We start from the raw sequence: 22,312 nt of genomic DNA, 5'->3' as shown, positions 1-22,312 counted from the left end.
ACTACTTGGGGTAGTGATGGGCAATACCTCATGAACCTGTATCGAAGCCTCATTCGCACCCACTTAGATTACGGGGCCGTTGTCTATCAGTCTGCGACTCAAAGTTCTTTGAAGATGCTGGACCCCGTGCACCATTTGGACATACGCCTTTCTACGGATGCTTTTCGCACCAGCCCTGTAGAAAGCCTTTACGTTTAGTCAAATGAATGGTCGCTTCATCTAGAGAGAACTTACAAGTACTTTGTATATTTTCTTAAGGTGAAAGCAGACAAGAAGCACCCCTCATACTCTACTATTAATGATCTCTCGAGCTCCATTCTGTTTCAAAACAGGCCTTCGATGAGGCAGCCTATCTCAGTTCGCCTGAAGGGTCTAGCTGAAGAAACTGAAGTGTCACTTGAACACAGTTTAATGGCTCCTGTAGCATACCCGCCACCATGGCAGTGGCAGACTATAGACTGCGATGTGCCTTTCCTAGAAGGTACAAAACATGCACCTATTGCCCATATCCGAACGTACTTTCTGGAACTTCAACACAAATACACGCGTCCTGAGTTCTTTACTGGTGCCTCCAAGTCTAACTCCTCTGTGTCCTACGCTGCTGTCGGCCCATCATTTTCGGATGCTGGCCCTCTACATCCAGGCACAAGTATCTTCACAGCGGAAGCTTACGCGATACTTGTGGCAGCTGAACGCATCAAACAATTACAAATACAAAAAGCAGTAATTTATACAGACTCCCTCAGAGTGGTAACGGCTGTGCACAGTCTTAAAGAACAAAAAAAAACCGGTCCTTGTCTCACTTTACTCCATTTTGTGCACACTCTACACACTAAAACAACATGTTGTAGTGTGATGGGTGCCAGGGCACCGTGAGATTCAAGGCAACGTGAGGGCGGATCAGCTCGCTGCATCCGTCCACAAAAGCACTGCCTCTACACCCATATTAATCCTGGCTCTTGATCTTAAGCCGTCTCTCAAACGAAACCTTAGGGACTACTGGCAGAGCAAGTGGGATACACGCACACAAAACAAACTACACATTATTAAGCCACACCTTGGTCATTGGCTGCCAGTATCAAAATCGCGTCATACAGAGGTAATACTAACGAGACTCAGGATAGGACACACATACACGACACACACATATCTTTTCTCCGGTGGCGATCCACCATTGCGTGAAAGATGTGGTGAAGCATTAACAGTCCTTCACATGTTAATTCAGTGCAAACACTTTGAAACTCTAAGAAAACAACATTTTCCATTACTCTACCGACAACATATACCTTTACACCCTGCAATGTTTGTCGGTAGGGAACCGCTTTTTAGTCATAAATCATTATTAGCGTTTTTAAAAGAAATTCATAGCTTTCATGTCATATACCCGGGCATACCGTAGCACGACTTCTGCAGAGAGGTTTTTGCTGCGGTGGCTACACAAGAAAGCACTTGCCTCACGGCCCTTGGACGCAAGGGTATGAACGAGTGAGGCACTTGTGCTAATGTCATACATGTCCACGATCGTTTTTTATTATCACCAACTTTTGTCACCTATTCACACCACACACACCTTTCACGGCATGGTCATGATTTTATTACTTGTATGATTTTACCCGCCTTACTGCGAGGAATTTTATGGCCCTTATACAGCCGCTAATCAAAATCATTGTCCACATTCCTTGTCCCATGAACTGGCGCTCTTGGGCCATCAAATGGCCCTTGCGCCAAAAAGCACCATATATCATCATCAATTATGATATCTGTGTTATGTAACTACATGACTACATGCCATACTCAGGATGTGCTCACGGCCGTTTCGCCAGCTTTGCATGCACAAAATTTAGTATTACGGGACGTGAATGGATGGCGGAGGTATATGGCTGGTGCAAACATGATAGTTGTGAGATACGTGTCATGTTAGAGCATGACTACATGCCACGCTCATGATGCGCTCGCGGCCGTCTTGCTAGCTTCACACCACATTTGGTATCACGGTTTTTTAACGTGCACCCAAATCTGAGTACACGGGCCTACAACATTTCCGCCTCCCTGGGAAGTGACATAAGTTCTGACAAAATGGGACTGATACACGTTCTCGATTCCGGTCACACATGACTAACGCTTCAACTATTTTCTGTTAGGTTGTCGAGAACACCATGAAAATTTGCGAAAAGTCACCAAACAGCGTCTATTGGAAGGTACCTACAATACAGCAGAAGTTAGCGTAGTTGCACGGCTTGTATTCCTAACTGCACAATTCATTGCTCTAACAATTTCGCTCCGCTCGTGCTCGAGCATGTTGTTGGAATGATGCGCTCCATAATATCAACAGTGATTGCTCTGCATACAATGAAGAAGCGAAACCATTGTAATGTTTTGACCTCACTGCAGGATACGATACATTATATACAATCAAAGTCACTTACGAGCATGAGAAAAACTTTAGCGCACAATGGGGAGGTGAATTTCAAATTGCTCTTCGTGAGTGTTGCAGGTGATCGTCTATCGTCGGTGTCACTCTCGGTGTGTTCTTCGCAGCCGTCCACGTCCAATGAAAAATCCTCGTTGTCACGAGGGTTTCTTTCAACATTGCTGCTGAAATCATTCTGAGGAATTCCCTCCGCCAAACAACTTTGACAACATCAACAACACCAGAGCGTCGCCATCATTATCTAGCTCTGAATCCCATCCACAAGCAAATCACTTGAAGCGTACTGCCATCAATCGACAAACGTTCAAGAACAAGTGGAGCAGAGCTAGCCAAAGATTGCAAATGGCGAGCCAGTGCGACTTTCATCTGACATTGTTGTGATATTCACGCACTTCAAGCAAAGACAAATGCTATATGCAAATAAATCAAGGTAAGCCCTACAAAGCTGATATGCGTTCCCTCCGGGCTATCATCGAAAGCGCGAGTTCCCACGCATTTTCATAAAAACCTCGCGTATCGAGATAACGACTCAGATTTATTGCGTCATGGAAGGTCTCGTTTGCGCACGAATGAAGGAAGCAAGCAAAGTGGTAGTGTTCATTTCGCAAACTACTGATCATACTTGGGGGAATGCTCCCGAGTACGCTTGACGGCATGACAGTCTATTTGCGTTGCGAATACCATACTTGGAAGCAACGTGCTCCATCTATCGCAACGCTGCCAACGTAGTGTCAGGACTTCTGCGATGCCTTTCAGTTCCCCTGGTGAAACTTTCGTTGAGCATGGGTTTGCTACTTTTGCGACACAATAAAGTTCGAACGCGTGAACTTCCTATTTCCCAGGCATGACTCAGTGCTATCTGCTAATTGTTGGGCCGAACATAGTGCGAAAGAACAGGGCTCCGGCTTCTGCAACAAACAGGGACCGTTAAGTAAAATGGGCGATGTCAACAGATCACACACTCATAGCGCATTGCATCGAAACCATGCGAGAAAGTTGGAACTGCAGTGTAAAATACCCCCAAGTCTGGCAACCGAGTGGTGACCACATGTGTTAGACTCGATAAGCGGGATAATTTGATAAGATATATTTTGACCGCTAATTAGGCTGAAGCTTTGACTAAGCCTTCAGTTTGCATTAACAGAAAGTTACAAAGCACACCAAGCATCTTTTTTTTCCCAAAAATGATGTTTAGCAAACCGAGAAGTAACTTTTGACGGTGGTTGTCAGGTTAGTGTGCAGTTACTCAATGAGTAATTATAAGGGTGTGTGGCGTCTCCACTATTGCAGAATTACGTGAATGACGTGCCTCACTGAGAAGAGCTGCACAAGAGGTGAACATCATGTCATTTTCCTAATTCACAACAGCGGGATTTCCTATGTACTACAACATTTATTTAGGGGTGAAGCTGCTTACGGTGAGACCTGGCCAGCACTCAGGTGTTGTCGGCCGTCGACCATCCTCTGTACCCAGCAGCATCTCCATTCTCATACAGCGTCTCCATTTTCATGCAATAGCGTTGTCCCTTAGAGATGCGTGAACTGCTATTGGGTAACGATATACTAATAGCGCTGTACGCATTCCATTTCTCGTCTCGTTTCCGAAAAGGCTACGTGCCCTTTACATGCGACAGTATGAAAGTTGGATGAAGGTACGCTAGATGGCGTTGGGGTTGGAGCTGCTCTCCGGTGAGCTGCTGCTCGGGCTACGCAGGGCTGCGCCACGTGCCCATTATCTGTCATTCTCCATGATCATTGCCGTACAAGAGCACCTGCTGGATCGCAGTGGTTGGCGGGTCATGAACGACGAGGGACACTGGGTGCGGGAGGCCGCTGTGGCTTGTGCTCATCAGCGAGATCCCGAGGTGTGGACAAACGGGCGCGCGCATGGACAGACGGTCGAACGCACGGACGCTTCGCCCCACTCATCAACATTCACTCCGGAAATAAGCTGTAATTTTCGAGACCGAGAGGAAACGCCCTTCCTGAAGCGTGCATGCGAAACATTTCGAGCTTTCAGTGTACGTCCTAATTCTACCAGTATGCTTAATGTTGATGACAGATCAATTCACTAAAAAATTGCAAATACCTCGTATTGTGTGAACAAAAGGCAGGCAGGCAGGCAGGCGTAAAACAGACGAACGGACTGTTTACCGACAAAACCTCCGAAGCTTCGCCCCACTTATAATTCACTCCAAGGACATGCTGTAATTTGTTTTAGTTATATTTATCATGGTAACAGCCCATTCGCTCAAGTGAATCTTCTACCTGCTTCCCATTTATTGATTTGGCGAGACCTTATTGACCAAATAAAACGTTGATTTTCCCGGAATGATTTTCATCGTAATTTGCCGCTAGTATTATCGATTACAGAGTGGAACTTTTTGCCCTTATCTATCGTGTCACTTACAGAATCATCGTCATTTCAAGCTGCCTTAACAGTGTTTTTGGAAGGAAATCCTTCATAGTCTAATGATGTCTGCATGTCTTGTAAAGGAAAAAAAATAAATTCCACATAAAAATATATGATCATTAGAGTTGAATCTTCATTTGTGTATCTTTTTCAGACTTTCTTGTTTTTTCCTTAGGATTGTGCTTCCACTTTTACAATTTTACTTATATAGATCTTTTCATTGCTTAACGAAGATAATGATATTAGAAATGTTTCTCTAATGGTATGATATTTATTTATTTTGCGGTTTCGGTGTTGGTTTTTGCCTGTAGATGTCCACACCCGTTTTTGTAACAACCCTAGCTTATGTAACGCCCTTTTTGGGCCATGATGGTTCTCGTAGAAATAATTTTGAAATAAATAAAAGTTAACTTCATTTCATTACATAACTATGGGACAAAAATGAACTGGCACTGTCCTCGTACATTATTTGATGGCTGCTAACTATTCATTTAACGTTACTTTGGGAATCGCCCATCAAAGCAATACACTTATACAGAACTGGTCACGTATTCATAGGATCTCATCTTAACGTATGTTCATACCGATTATTATGCTTATATGAGTATGAGAACTCATGTGCAAAGATCACAAGCGAGAACATACGCTAAGCATACACAAAACTTCAGGACTTCGACATAGAAGATTTTCTCAGTTGCAGCAGCTTGAAGGCTATTTATACTACTTCTTTTGAATCGCGCACCATGTGTTGATCTGCAGCGAAAAAAATTACATGTTAAATGATGTTTTCTACACATAATCGTGTGCCTTTCTGTTTGCTTCTATGTGTGCCTTCAAGTAGTACGAAAGTTCCACTCTAAGATAGTCAATATAATGAAAGCTTGCGTAAGTTCTGCCTACAAGTGCCTCCATTAGAGCGAAATATACAGCGGAATTAACGAAATATCTGGTAACGTAGGTGCCTTAGTAGTATACTTAGTTAAAAACGCTAGGAAGCTTCCCTTGTTAGTAACAGCAAATGTTACAAGCGATACTGTAGCTGCTTGCAGGTAAAGTTTTTCCGTGAAGATTGTAAAATAGGCTGGAAAGAAACAAACACACGCGTTTACCAACTGATTACTAATTCTTTAGTGTAGACACCACTGAGGCAAACCACAACGGGGCTTCAAGCAACGGCATTCTGCATTTTCTTGCGATAATCCACCAGAATGTCACCTCTGACAGTATCAGAATGCATGTGTACACATTGGTGCATAAATTATTATACTGCAGGGAGATTTGCAAATTAGCTCGAGCAGTCATAAAAAAATGGCAGCATATCCACGGAGTGAATGATGGAGAGTGGGGCGAAGCATTCGTCCGTCCATTCATTCTCGCTGACGTCCGTCAATGCGTTCGTCTGTGTGACCGGCCATGCGTCCATCCACCAATCCGTGCGTGCGTATGTTCATGCGTCCGTCCCTGCGTTCGTCCATGCATCTGCCCCTGCGTCGTTCATGCGTCCATCCATGCATCTGTCTGTGTGTCCGTTCGTCCATGTATTCAACGCTACAAGTACAACCACCTCGCAACTTTTCATCATATATTCCCCATATAGAAGCACCGCCATCCAGCGGACTTTAGATGGATTAAATTAGAGGTGGCACACGCATACTTTCTTACAGCTTGCGCTCTGGGTCTACATCCCACCTATAACCACCTCGAGTTCCTGGTATATACTAGTTCACTGTATTCATGGCATTGCGGCTCAACGCTCGCTAAACCTTTCTAAAACTAAAGAGGTTACAACCAGCGAGTATAAAGTAGCAGTCCTTTCTTGTCAGAAAGTGCTCAATGTACATGCCAATGGCTGCTAAGGGGGAATGAGAGACAGAACAATTCGGCTTTTACTTTCTCACGGCTTGTGCTTGGTATCTAGTTCCCACCTTTAACCACCTCGAGTTCATGGTAATACTAGTTCATTTTGTTGATGGCACTGCGGCTCAACGCTCGCTAAACCTTTCTAAAACTAATGGTTACACCCAGCGAGTATAACGTAGCAACCCTTTCTTGTCAGATAGCGCTCAATGTACATGCCATTGGCTGCTGATGGAGAATGACAGAGAAGAGCATTCGGCTTTTAGTTAACGCGCACGCTGTGATTTTTTTATTGTTCAACCACGCACAGGAGAAATCTCCCACCGGCACCACAATGGAGGTCAAAATGTAACACTTGTTACACACTACGACTACGACTAGGAGGGACAAACAGGTGCCGATGTAAGTATCTTCGCCCCTAAAATATATATGGACAGCGGGAACTGTAAAGAGGCACTGGCTCGGCGAGCATCTAAATGCAGTCCGCACGAAGTGCGACGTCGGCAGCTTAAATGATAGCGTCGCAGGTGCGCTTAAGTGACGTATGGCACAGCTACGACGCCTGCGACCTAATGCACGTGAAGCGCACTTGATGCCGAGAGGCTGTGCAATCTGCGAAAGTTTCTCTGACGACATTGCGCAGCTGCCCTGACGGCTGCTTTGGCTATAAGACGCTACTATGGGAGCATGGCTTGAGATATGGCTAGTTGGTAATACTTATTGGCAAAAAATAGCACTGGAGTGTAACACGGACAAAGCAGAAAAGAAAGCACGTATTGTTGTACCGTTCTCTGTTCGCTTTCCGTTCCAGCACTGTTCTTTGAAAAAGGCTGCTTTTTAGCCTCAAGCAACATTGCTATACCGTATGTCTTGACGTGGTGCTTTTATTGATATTTTAAAGAATTGAGGCATTTCTACCATCCTGTCGTGAACAGTGGGGTAGCACGCCTGCGTAATAGGAATTTGTAGGACCGGCGTTACCCAGTAAGAAATCGTGGGGGTCACAGCAGCAAACTGGGTCACAGCAGAGCCCCTGGACACGTTTCAGTTTCTATTGTCAACCATTTGTGAAAAAATGCTTAGGTGGTGTTCGAGCGCTACCAGGTAATGATGGTAATCTTCAATCTATCACACACGGTAAGCTTCTACAAGAACAGTACCGCTGTATCTATTCCATAGCGTGTACATGCACCAAAAATGGGACGAATTTCACTACTTAGTATGCTGGTCCACTAAAAGTTGACAGGCGAACACAAAGGCGACGAAAACGCATTAAGGTTTCTGTACGGACACAACGGATAATTGATGAAGCCACAAACTATAGAAAGCACTGGGCCTGGGCGTTTTAGGTTCTTTTGTTTACTCACGATGCATAATGCTTGAGCGGTAATTGTGTATGTGCCAGTTCTCCGTTGAGGGGAGGGGGGAGTATAGCTAGCTTAGAGCATATGCTCTGGCGATGCCCTTCGTTTCTGGCAGTGATTAAGCCAAACCTGCCAAGTGGTGCTCTCCCATCAGAAGCCCCAACAAGGGGAATCATCTTTGGGCCGTTCATATAGAGCCCGCGATGTGGCGGTCATGCTTAGTCTGCCTGTGCCAACGTGGGAGAAGCCCATTGCACGCGAATCACGTTTCTCAGGCCTACAATTGAACTTCCTCCATTTATCCATCGGCGAAGCATATACCACGAGCCGGGGTATACGGGTATAAGCCGTGCGTGACAGGAGAGGGCTTCGTAGAAAAGGTTTCATGATGAAAGAATGCTATGATGCACACGGCAGAATTTTCACGTAGTCTATATACTGACCAGGCAGTCAGCTTCATCATAACTTTATGACTATCTATGAAAATTTCGGTTTAAGGTGGCCACAATTACTACACCAATGTAGGCGGCTAGAAGACGCGGGCGAAGATTGGCCACTTGCATGACGCTGATAATTTTCGCGAACGCTACATGGAGGTTTTCACGAGCACATACAGCTCAGCGTTGAACGTAGCGCCTAATCAAGGCACTCGTATGCTGAAGAATCCTCGGCATGAACCCATCGAAAACCTTTGCGCTATCTCGCGGGCAAAGTACAGTTTATTATTGTAATGAGGTCCCTCAAACACAGTGCCACGACATTGGCCTACCTCTCAGGTCAGATTCTTGGAACTTGGCTCTTTCTAGATTCTACCAGTAGCAGCAGGTCTCCCAGTCTAAAAATGATCTGTAGGTCATCATGGCACACCATCTTCGTCACTGTAAAGTAAGCCTTACAAATGCGTGGTATCTGCCCAAAGTTTTCACATAAGACTCCATTTCGCGTATTTGTTTCTGATATCCATCTTTTTATTTAGGCGTATTCGGTAATACTGGGCTGTATATAGAGGTATCTACTCCTATGAAAACTACGGTAATGTCTGACCTTACACTGAAGCCGTGCTGCCATTTGTCAGAGTAATCATTCGTAAACTTCTGAACTTGACACTATCTCTTATAATGATCGCAGAACTGCATTCGTGAGCGACGACGCCGGTACCAGTCCTTTCCTGAAAGCTTCCTTAGAGAGAGGTGAGGAATATTCATGTTTATTGCTTGCGAATATATTTAGAGTTATGTTTAAGGAAAAAAATTTGGGTACAACGACGAACAAAGAAAGAGAACTGGGAATTGCAAGTAGGGTAACTGCCGAAGTTTTTCCGAGAGCAGCCTCTTCCTAAGGTGAACGCAAGCGCGAAGTCAAAGAAATATGCAGGTTCTTCAAGCAACAACTATGGCAGTCGGCGTTGCAACCACAACCCTGCCTTTATCAAGAAAACAATTTGAAGAATGCTTCATTGTCTTTTTATAATATGTTAAATGGAAAGAGGAAAGAGTGGTGAAAAAGAAGGAAACCAGAAACATGAAAAGAACAGACAAAATGCAGGATATTGGCGACATCGCTAAGACCAATTTTAGAGTGGAAATGTAGCACAGAAAACCGTATTTGTTTAGAAAAAATCTATTTCCACAAACGTCAATAACACTCAACAGAACATTTCCTTCTTAGACATACTTTTAGACAACTGATACAGCCACATCCTGAAATGAATAGCGTATAGTCCTATCATGATTAGTGTTTACACCGTCTAAAGCGGGGTTCACGGGCGGCTTTTCCGCGCCCCTTCACAACGCTTACAATGTTAAAAATGGAAGATACGAAAATTGGTGAACCGAGAGCTGAGTGCTCTCCCTAGGTGCTTTTAGGTGATTAGCCTGATAAGAATTTCTGTGGGAAAGATCAAACAAATAAAATCACCAAAGCTTTCTTAATGAGTACATGACCAAGGCTATTATGATTTATCTGTGTTTGAAATGGTGTACCGCACCGTGTTTGAACACAACTGCACTCTGATTATGCTGCAGAGTATTCCGTTCTCGGCTGTTTAGAATGAAATTCGAAAGAATAAAACCTAGTTTGTCATACAATGTTGTGGACCTCGAAGGAACTAAATGGCATTATTTATGCCTTGTTTATTGTGAGTGCTATATCGACAAGAAGCTGGAGCAATGTGAGAATAGATGCGCTGCTTCTACCGGCTGTCTTCGGCTACATCCGGCTCAATTTTCTTCTTTGTTTAATGGGAAGTTGTTTCACAATTACAAGTGCTGTCAATATCCACGTCGCTAAAGGCCAATAATCTGGCTGACTCGATTTTGAATGAGTATCAGTGAATAAAACTGCTGCAGAGGAACAATCTCTATCATTAGATTTTTTCGTTATCCTCATGCAACTGTTTCTTCACATTCCATATCATTATAAACCAGGATGAAAAGAACAAGGAACCTATCAAGCCATGCGTAAGACACATTGTAATTAAGGCTGAAATAAGGCAGGCGCTGTAACCTGATGCATGAATACCAGCTTTCTCAGTTTACTGCACATCTAAATAGTCCACATATAGCAGTTAGCCTACAGCGGGACCATGGAAGCAAGATATACCAACAAAAAAGCTTTGATCACTTCGTTCTTGATTAGTTCTTTATCAGTTTCTCGCGATTGTTTCACCAGCAAAAAAAGCATAATTTGCTTCCATTGGAGTAACCAGCAGCCTAAGTTGCAGACCGTATGAGGCGTGAGTATTTATGACGGAGAAGGACACAATAATCAATAAACAAAAGAGGAAAGTTTTTTATTGGACGACTGCGATCCCAGGAAAACTAGCACTCAATGTATAAGCAAGAATCGAAGTTCAATGGCAACGGCAAGTATGAAGATCCACCACCCATAATCTGACCTCCGGCTAAACGATCCTTCATGTATAAAAGGCGGTGTATTGTTGCAAACTTCAGGAAAAAGTAAAAAGCCGTCCTTGTGAAGAAAATTGACGGACTTGAAATGTTAATCAGTTTTCCGAACCGGTCGCTATCTAATGCGGAAAAGTCAGCTATTACACAACAAAAAAGATGCACCTTGCTGTCATCTGGGCTACCTGTGAAATTCGCCCCTACTTTTACGGCACGCCTGTCACTGTTTTAAGTGACCACTCTGTAGGCTAGCTAAAATGATGGATTTTTATGGTCGCCTCGGACAGTCGCCCACAAGAATATTATATCGTGTCTTTACTTTATTCATCGCTGACTTTAGGTCTCCATAGAAGCGTTGAACCAAATGATCATCATGACTCGATGAAGGTGCGTAGGCCTGCACCACATTCATCTTGTACATTTTCTTAACCTATTTATGATACCTGCCACCTTTCCACTGGTGCTATAGTATTATTCTGTGTTGCCATCAGTTTTCTTGTGTAACAGAAACCCCACCTTTAGCTTTTTTTCTGTCAACTAATCCACTATAGAATACGACATGTCAATTCTTCAGCACTTTTTAATGCTCACATGGCCTCCTAACATCGCAGCTTCGCTGAGACCTATTAAATATCATTTAACACCCCCTGATTCCTCTAACAGCACAGCTAGACTAGCCTGAGCAGATAGACTTTTAGGGTTGAAGGTAGCCAAGTTCTTGTTCTAGGAAAGACTATCATCTTTAAAACGTGCTTGAGTAGAAGCTCTTCCGATGTCTTGCCAGCAAAACTGAAGTCAGCTTTTGCCCACCAAAGATCTCTAAAATGTGCTCTCTTCTCGTGGTGTCCGCTAAGAGATAAAGTGGATTTGTTATGTTAGTGTAAACTCTACGTTAATCATCACTAAACAGATTGTTCCCAACTAAATGACATAAAAGTACGAGTTTCGGTGACTTTTGTGCACAAAAGAAGACAAGACAAAGACAGACGAGCACTAATTCTCAATTAGTTTATTTTTGAAAGAAACAAAACATATAAGTACACAGGAACCAGCACAGCGCTTGTGCAAATCATATGACAGGCAAACATAAAAAAATATGGCTAAATAGAATTTAAATAAGTGCACTCTCTATCATAGCCACCGAAGGTTGACTAACAGAGCTGTTCCTACACCTATTTATATGAAAGGCTTCCGAAGTACACGTGTTAGTTCTTCTCTATGTTAGAACATAGTATGTGTATCACAAAACACATACATACCAACTCGTTAAGCGATCTGTTTTACTGTTTGGTACATTCTTTTAGTGCGCGTAGACCGGAGCATAGTATAGCTCATGCCGATCTTTGGTACCGTTCAGTAAATCTTACCCCAATAACTTGCTGTGAGCCCACACCTGCTCATGCTGTGAAAAATAAACATGCTCACATACCAACTACTCGATCCGCTTGAATCGCGATGATACTACCACAACAACCGCACACACTGAAGGCTTATGACGGTGCTGATGGATTGATTTCCACTAAAACAGTTTTGTAGAGCTCGCGTGTGTGATGTAGGACGCAATTTGACTCATACGTATGAGTCACGCCACTCCGCAGACAATGTCTTCTTTAAAAACAAGAGCCGATTCCCCATAGAGTGCTGCTTGTGCTCTTAAAAGGGTTGCTGCAAGCTTCGTCTTCTGCCACCAAGTACCAGCGATACCTGTCCTTACTTAGCGGATCATAGGACTCAATATGAGGAGAACCATCAGTTGGAAGCTTGTGAGTAAAAATCACCTGTTTGCCCCTTGTGGTTGCTCTACTGTCTTGGGGGAGCCTTTTGCGAGAATTTCATAGACAGTTCACAAGTTCTGAAACCAGCAGGAGTGCAAAGCGTATGAAGACAGAATGAAACTTTTCTTGAGCGGTTGAGCACGTGTTTGTGGACGTTGTCTCGGTACGAAGCTGCTGCCTCATAATAGTGAAGTAGCAGCTGCGTTTCGAACACTGCAGAACTAAACACGTACCAAACACTGCAGTTCCCTTCATATGATTGATTTCGATGGGAACCTGTTTTTGGCAATCGCCCGTCACTCACCGAAAATGACAAATAGTCAGCCTGCTACGTACATACAACATTCAACTTGGGTGATTCCCTTTTTTTTATTTTGAGAGCGTTGCCTCACACAAAACACAAGTGAAATCTTATTTGAAGTTCGTCTAGCGCCTTAAACATATTCAGCTCGAGCACATTTTCTTCGAGGAAGCAGGTATGACTTAAGGTGAGATTATAGGCATGTGCCTAATTGTATCTTGCGCTCCTATTGTGAAACTTTGAGAAATGAATACGAATTGGAGGTCAAGAAAAGCTTTTACAGTGTTTTTGTAGTGCCTCTAAATGGCCAGTTTTGACTCTTGTGCCTAAATTTTGATAGGTGCCTTTAAATACCTATTTTAACAATTGGTGCGTATAGAAATGCTATTTAGCCTCACATATTGCTTTCCGGTACAGTTGCCGAGTGGTATTCCTACTACCAGAAAAAAAGTCTGATTTTAGGGCAATAAGGGGTGCAACGTATGCGTCATCTCATGAGTCATTTTCAGCACTGTCAGACTACAAAGCCTCTTTCCAAAAAGGAAGGCCTAGTAGTTTGTACACATGTACTAATTCGTGTCACGCCATGGGCTCGGCATCTATCTTGTGTCGGCTTGCATGCGTAGGGAAGAAAATGCACTTCTGTGCATGTGGAGTACGATGAAGAATGAACTCAAAACTGCGGAATGTCATCGGACGAAAGTAGATTGTAGATAAAAAAAAAGATGTCCACGTGTTTTTATTTCGTTTGTCATTAACTTCTTAAACAGTGCTTCAATGGGTCATGAGAAAGTTTACAGTGCTCATAAAATACTGTGTACAACTAGATCTTTTACAGCGAAAGCTGGCAACACGGTTCACGCGAGCGCCGTAGTTGTCCACCGCCGCGCGTAACCACTATCGCACACAATATTAAAAACTAGCTCAGTAATTACAAAACACTAAGGACACAATGAGATTTGGCTCAGCTGCGGTGGTCTAGTGGCTAAGATACTCGGCTGCTGATCCGCAGTTCGCGCGATCGTATCCCGGCTGCGGCGGAGGCATTTTCGGTGGAGGCAAAAATGCCGTAGGCCCATGTGCTCAGATCTGGGTGCACGCTTAAGAATCCCAGGTAGTAAAAATTTCCGGAACCCTTCACTACGGCATCTCCTATATGATGGTGGTTTCGGAACGTTGAACGCCGCACGCATATTGATCAATCAATCTATCACAATGAAATTCGAACCGAGATCTCCTGATTGCCTTCTATTAATCTGCCACTGAGCCACTTCGGGGCTTGGAACTCCTTTGCAAACTTGCTTTAGGCAGACTTCAGAGCGGGAAAGAAATAGCGTTAATATTATTAATAAAGCATTGTAGCACACCAAGCTAATAAATAAGTGTTACACACGGCAAATTGCGCCACGAGGGAGTCATCGAAAACTCCAACCTTTTACAAAAGCTTGATGTTGTACACCTAAAAGCTTGGTGCATAAAAAGTTTGGGTTATTGTGGGGACGAAAAGTGTTCTGGCATAATTTTTCTTCATAATCAGCCACAGCACGAAAAAAAGTTCACGGTTTGTTGCATGTGTGCAGTGGGCACCACACTTCTCCAAAGAATGACGAAAGATAGCATTGTGAATGTCTGCCTTCAACACATTGAGTTATTGCGATAGCATGTATGTGGACAGTCTCGGCTGCTTTCTACTGTTGCCAAAGCTGCCGTCCTGGACCGTATATGTATGCGCATTTATATATAGAAAAACTCAAGAAAGAAAAAAATTGGCCTCGTATGTGCATGTTCTACCGCAAAGTTCGTCGAAAGACGATAGTGCTGCCTCTGGAGAGGAGGAGTAGAACGCCAAGGGATAACGAGTAGAACGCAAAGCGACGGGCAGGCGCCACCACCATGTCGTCTTAGCAAAGCGTTGTAAACACTTGCCTTTTTGAGCAGCGCGTTGCACTGTCAGCGCAGTGTGATAAACGCTAACGCCCTTATAATTACTTGTGTGTGCCTTCTCTAGACGAAGGCACACATACAAAACATTGACGTGTTGTTATGTTGCCTCTGATATGTGAAATAATTGCTTTTTGTGTGCTACCAATAAAGAAATCGTTATCGCGGACAGACAAAAGTACAGACAGTCAGACAAAAATTTTTGCGTCGGAAGTCTCCAAGAAAGACTATCGCCTTTAAAAAGCCACCCACGCTCGCACCCAGCTCGTCTCGATGCGCCAACGCGCGCTTATCTCCCACGCGTACCTTCCCCCCACACGTGCATATGGAAGTGGGGGGTAAGGTGCTTGTGCACTCACGCTTATCCTTCGTTGGGAAGAATTTTGTTCCTTGGCATTGCACTGCAATGATTGCGTTAGTTTCGCGGGCCACAAAGCTCAACTTGTTGTTGTTGTTGTTGTTGTTAGTGGTTCATAGGAAGAGGAAAAAGGCACCTAATTTCTATCTGCCTTCAGGCGACACGGCGCAGTGCCTTATAGGGGTGGGGGGGAAGGAGGGATAAAAAGAATAGAAGGAAAATACAAGGAGAAGAAGACAGCCAACGAGAGGAAAAAAGAAGAAGATAGGAAAGTGGGGATCTGGTCGAAGCAGTCCAAGGGCGGGGCACCACAATGCGAGAGCTACACGGCGTCAGGAGACCGCGGAGGGCGAACCGTCGGCGGGAGCTACGCTGAAGTCGGAGATCGCGAGGGCACAACCGACCAGCTTGAAATCCTGCGAGCGAAGCCAAGCTCAACTTCGCTCGCTGCGCAAGTCCCGTTTGTGAAAAGAGCGCGCCTTTCAAACACAGCGAAGCAACAACTGAATCACTCGTTAGTTCGCACTCATATCTGTACCTGTGATTACGTTTCGTGCATCGTTTTTGTTTAAAGAGCGCGTTAGACGTCGAGTTGTAAACGTTGTTGGTTAGCTCTCGTCTTGTGTGTGTTGTTTTCGTGCGTCACTTGTGCGTGAGCAGCGCGCTGCACGTTTCAATTTGATAACTGTTCCCAGCGTTACATTTTGAGTTATTGCTATCACATTCATTGCTTCACCCTTGCGACCAAACTAACTTTTTTATGTTTTGGGTGTTTTGCAAGAATGCTTGCAACAGCTTTTTAAAGAGTGTTAAAGAAGCGGCTGTGAAAGGCCGCTTTTCCATCTGTCGCTGTGACAGTGGTGTGCGTTCTGCGCAGGCTTCGCGTTTCTCTTCTCTTTTTTTTGGAAAGATTCATTAGAAGCCGCGATAGCACAATGGAGGACGTGAACTTGAAACCTCTGCTACTCACTCAACGTAGACTTCGCAAGCCCAATTTCTCAACTGCTCTCTTCGGTAACAGAACAACACGTAGCCTGAAGATCACATGATGCAGACGCGTCTACACTTCATGAGCATGCAAGGTTACGTTCGCATGGCATGCCCATGGCAGGCCATTCACGCGAACGGATTTCTATTGTTTCCACATTGCCTGTATTGAACTGTCTGTTTTTATGCGATTGATTACCCTATGCGCCCACGTTTGAAGAGGCTCGCATCACTCATGTATCCTTACCACGATACACAGCTTACCTCGATACACAAGGAATGATGCAATAAACAGACACCAGGACGCCAAGCGTTGCGAGTGCTTACACCGGCATGATGTGAGGACGGCGAGTACACCAACACAAATGAAATGAAGGCAGCTTAGTCTCGCATCTTCCTCAGAACAAAGTTAAAAAAATATAAACCACAGATATTTCGTTTGGATGCTTTAATGTTTCTGTAAACCTACAAACTTCTATTTAGCTAACAGATTGCACAAAATCAAGCCGTCGCCTCGAATAATTCTCGCAATGTCACGTACTGCTTTGTCGTACGCCGGACCATTCCTCATTGTATACGGCACCTCCGCCATGTTGAGGCACGCGCCCATGAGATGAAGGTCAAGCGGCGTTCAGTCTAACAGTTTACTTCTTTCCGGGGCGCGTAGTATTGCAAATCTTGGCAGATGAGGTCATGAGCGCCAAGTAACTGCATTCTTTTTGCCTGCCCAAATTTATCAAACCAGGTGATGGGCCATTTGAGGTGTTCACAGACAGAAGAAAAATTCACCCTGTGCGGTTCAACCAAGATAATATGTGGCAAAAAGGGCCTTCTGGCCTGTTAGCGCTCTAGCTGTTTGCTGCTGTGTTGGTATTCTCAGCCATGCTGAGAAGAAAGAGACCCCGTAGCGTGTTTGATGGTGGACTCTTAACTCACCATGATAAGAAATGGAGAGAAGATATTCTGTAAACTCCGTGGGCAAAAATACGGATGGCTATGCTAAACAATTGGCACCTTTGTATTACCATAGCCTAAAACAAATTTGGTTTGCGTTCCTGTCACAAACTCAGATGTCATGCGTATTTTATCAAAAAGTGGAAAAAGTGGAATTTTGTCATAATTTATTGCGTCTATCTTTATGATTTTAGTCGTCACAAATAGTGTCATGCCTGCCTATTGTTGGAGCATAAAACGCAATTTTAGTGCCTATTAATCCGGCGTCTAGGTATGACACTGTCTTTTGCTGTACTTTTGTACTTTAGCCCACGCCCTTTGTATTATTACACCTACTGTACCACTCCAGTAACTCTATTCATCTCCCACAATGCGTCAACATGACCTAAAGAAATTACCAAACATTTTTTTTTAATTGAGGTTCTGCTGAATCACTTAGAAATTCTATTGCAAATTAAATTCTATCCTTCAGTATACCACTAAAAATTGTATTTTTGCGTTGTTGTTGCGTTTGCTACGTGGGCCACTACTAGCGCTCAGTTTTTTAGAACGTAAAAGAAGACCAGTAATGTGGTGTTCGCTTTCACCTGCTCAACTTATTCGACAAACAAAAGGGGAAGTAAGTGCCACGAACATACTCGGCCATCAACACAATACGCATTTGAATGGATCTTGCGATGCACGTGTGAATGCCTGTGAATAAAGGAATTCAATTGCAATGAACATAGCCGCCGCCATGAGCACCATACGTATGTGGATGAATCTTGCGACGCACACGTGAATGTCTTTGAAAAAATAAATTAAAAAATTAGGGGACCCTTAATCTCGCCTTTAGGATTTTAACGCGATAGCGAAATCCTGTTCGTAATGCGTTCTTCGAAAACATACTGAAACCTGTTCGAATTTGCGATGCACCCACTACGTGGCCTTAAAGAAGTAGGTGCAGTAGCATGTGTATCCTTACGTTGTGCGATATTGGCATTCAACCAGGGAGCCACTATGCTAATATATTATGAAGCCTTCTGGCAATGGACGCTTGACTATGCATTATAGCTGCAATATTTCATGTCGCAATGTGAAACATATACGCAGGAGGCGTGTGTTTGTGAAGCATGAAAGCTAGTTACAGTGCATTTCCAAGCGGAGGAAGTTCTTTTCACTTTTCTCACAAGAATAGGCGCGGCCGTGAAAAAGACGAAGACGACGTTCTGAACGGTCGCATTTTGGTCCTTTTCGGTTAGTCTTCCAGATAACAAAACAATTTTCATAGCTGAAATATTTGCTATTGTACTGGAACTATGGCAACTTTCTTTGGGCGAATCAGAATCAGTCGTAATTACAGATTATTTTTCAGTATGTGCTGATCTGTCTTCGGGAACCAACTTAACACATTTGCATATGTTTCGACAACTCATACCGCCAAACTTGCATAAACTTCAGCCTGCTGGGTACCGGCCCATCGTGGCATATATCTCAATGAGATGGCGGACGCACTAGCCACAGTATTTTTCAGCGGTCCCTTCTCCCGATTTTGCCTGATACGGCTTACGCGACAGCAATAAGGTTTGGAGACCTGTGTTTGCATGAATTTGATTCCTGCTCATAGGATAAATGTCGAGATTTCGCACATCTAAGGTGCTGCTGGAATAGACAGTGGTTCGCAACTTGGCAATTGGAAGTTACTTATAGCAGAATGCGTTGCAGAATTCCACAACTAAATTATTATTTACATCGAGAGTGTCTAAAGGCGACACATTTATGTGAGGTTTGCGAAGAAATGGAAACGATTTGTCATTTCTTTTTATTCTGTCACCGATATTCTTATCAGCTGAAAAGATACCTGGTAGCTCCAATTGAAAAATTAGGATTGGAGTTAAATGTGGCAGTAATTTTACCGTTTGGCAGCATTGAACTTGGTTATAGCCATAGGAACGTCTGCTCTGCGGTATGACTACATAATTGTAGAAAGCGATTACCATGTTAAGTACCATATATATATATATATATATATATATATATATATATATATATATATATATATATATATATATCATGGGAGTAATAAATCAATCGGCCAGGTTAGTCTTCGTGAAGGTATAGGATATGGCACAACGGGAGCGTTGTCAACAAGGATAAATATATTTATTTCCCAAGAGTTTCGGTAGGGGTCCTTCCTTCATCGGGGGATGAGTTATACTGACATAAACTTCCAAACTTCGTTGCTGCCGCGTCCCTCTCGCCTTGAAAGATGTTTGCGAGAGTAAGAGAGAACCAAAAAAAGAAAGAAAGAAATAAAGAAAAGAGAAGAAAAAGACGGAAAAAAGAAAAAGAAAAAAGAGAGAGGAATAAAAGAAGAACCACTGTGAACACTGAGCACGAAACCAAATATCGGTGTACGTCCACATCCGGTTCTTATCCCGTGCTGGTCAGTTCTCCACGTGTGTTGGGCCACCCAAGATTGTCGCCGCGGCCGCGGGAGGGGTCCGCGACGACGTGCGTAAGGAAAGGCTTTCCCCTTAATGGGTCGGTCGGCTATCTTTCATCTTCGTCCATTTCCCTTCAATGTTCATCAAGTGGTAGGCGAACGTAAACAGTTTGTATGTGCATGTAAAAAAAAACAAGAAAGGACAGTGTACACGTACGAGTCAGTCAGAAAAAACAAGCATGGTCTCCAGCTATCAATCTTTGTCAATAAGTTCTTACTTCTCGGAGGCAGGAAAGTATTCCGGGGTCCGCGCTGATGCCGGCTACTAATGTTCTAAATTTGAAAATAAAATATGCCTCACGCTGTTTGCGCTCACGCTAGTTTGAGAAACCGGCCTGCAAAAGAGATACGCTGATATTTTCAAAACTGTGGTTCGGCAGGCGCAGATGTTTAGATAAAGGTAGCTTCGGCAGTTAACTGGCGTGGTACCGGTGATTATTGAACCGCAGCCAAAATGGCGTGTCTGTTTGGCCGATATATTCTTGTCCGCAGATGTTGCAATGTAGCATGTATATTACGTTACTGTAGTCGCAATTAAGGCTTTCAGTTATGCAGAATTTGAAATCCGAGAAGTTCGCTTTGGATTCACGTGTTTTGGCCATCTGTGGGCATATCTTGAATCGAGCTTTTCCGCAAGGATGGCACCCTGATTGAATTTTTTTGGGGGGGGGGGTTGTTTTTGCTCTGACAAGAATGTCCTTCAGATTTTTATCCCTGCGGTACACCACGTGAGGTGGCTTTGGGAAAATTGAAGTTAGTCGTTTGCTTTGTCTGATTATGTTGAAATGGTGGGAAAGTATGTTGTTGATTCGTGGCATTGATGAGGAGTAAGTTAGTTCAAGGTTCGTTTGGGAAGTCAATTTAGATACTCTGTTTGGCCTCTTAATTATATCATTCCTGTTCACGTTGCGAGCACGTAGTATGGCATCCTCAATAATGTCTTCAGGATAATTTTGTTTCAATAAGGAATGCTTTAGGTGTTCTGTGTGCCTGTCAAATTCCCGCATATCGGTGCATTTTCTTCGGTACTGGTAGGCCTGAGAATATGGAATACCCGTTTTGCAATGCTTTGGGTGGCTGCTGTTGAAATGTAGGTACACTTGACGGTCTGTAGGTTTTTCGTAAAGGTTTTTTGACAAGCGGTCATTTTTGACCGTGACAGTGACGTCCAAGAAGTTAATGCTAGTTTTGGAAATTTTGTGTGTGAACTTAATTGATGGGTGGCACTTGTTAAAATCCTCTATGAAGCGGAAAAGACTTCTCTCATCGCGGTTCTATATCATAACATTATTGTCTAAGTATCTTCTGTAGTAAAAAGGTTTCAAGGTGCGTCCCTCAATGAATGGGATTTCAAGTGAAGCAATAAAGGTGCTCGCGAAGTTTGGGGCTATTTTCGTGCCCATTGCAGTGCCACTGACCGGAAGGAAATGCTTGCCATTGAACTCAAAATTCTTATAATTTAGTACAAGATCAAGAAGTGTAAACAATACCTCACCACTTACACCAGTTTATGAGTCAGATTTCACGAATTCAGAAACCTTTGCCGCTATTCCGTCATGGTGGGGTATGTTAGTGTACAGTGAGCAGACGTCAATGGTCACCAGAAAACTACCACCTGGGATGTCGAGACTTGAAATTTTGCAAATGAAGTGGTTTGTGTCCTTTAGGTGATACGGAAATTATGGGGGGGGGGTGTTTTTCTTAAGGAATCGATGAATTCTGATATATTTTCTGTTGATGTGCTGTTACTGTTCTCGATGTGTGTTACTACACACGTCGAGCACTGACTATCACGGGACAAGAACCAGATGTGGACGTACACCGACATTTGGTTTCGTGCTCAGTGTTCGCAGTGGTTCTTCTTTATTTCCTCTCTTTTATTCTTTTTCCTTTTTCTTTTTTCGTCTTTTTTCTTCTCTTTTTTCTTTCTCTCTTTAGTTCTCTCTCACCCTCGCAAACATCTTTCAAGGTGAGAGGGACGCAGCAAAACGAAGTATGGAAGTTCATGTTAGTATAACTTATCCCCTGATGAAGTGGGGACCCCTCCCGAAACTGTTGGGAAATAAATAAACTCATCCTTGTTGACAACGCTCCCGTTGTACCATATCACTTATGTATATATATATATATATATATATATATATATAGTGGGAGTAATAATTCAATGGGCCAGTTAGTCTTCGTGAAGGTATGGAATATGGCACAACGGGAGCGTTGTCAACAAGGATAAATATATTTATTTCCCAACAGTTTTGGGAGGTGTCCTCCCCCTGATAACTCATCCCCTGATGAAGGGAGGACCCCTCCCGAAACTGTTGGGAAATAAATATATTTATTCTTCTTGTTATATATATATATATATATATATATATATATATATATATAGTGGGAGTAATAATTCAATGGGCCAGTTAGTCTTCGTGAAGGTATGGAATATGGCACAACGGGAGCGTTGTCAACAAGGATAAATATATTTATTTCCCAACAGTTTCGGGAGGTGTCCTCCCCCTGATAACTCATCCCCTGATGAAGGGAGGACC

The sequence above is a fragment of the Rhipicephalus microplus genome, chromosome 3, assembly GCF_043290135.1.
Source record: "Rhipicephalus microplus isolate Deutch F79 chromosome 3, USDA_Rmic, whole genome shotgun sequence".
Classification (NCBI taxonomy): Eukaryota; Metazoa; Arthropoda; class Arachnida; order Ixodida; family Ixodidae; genus Rhipicephalus; species Rhipicephalus microplus.
This window is presented reverse-complemented; position numbering follows the sequence as displayed.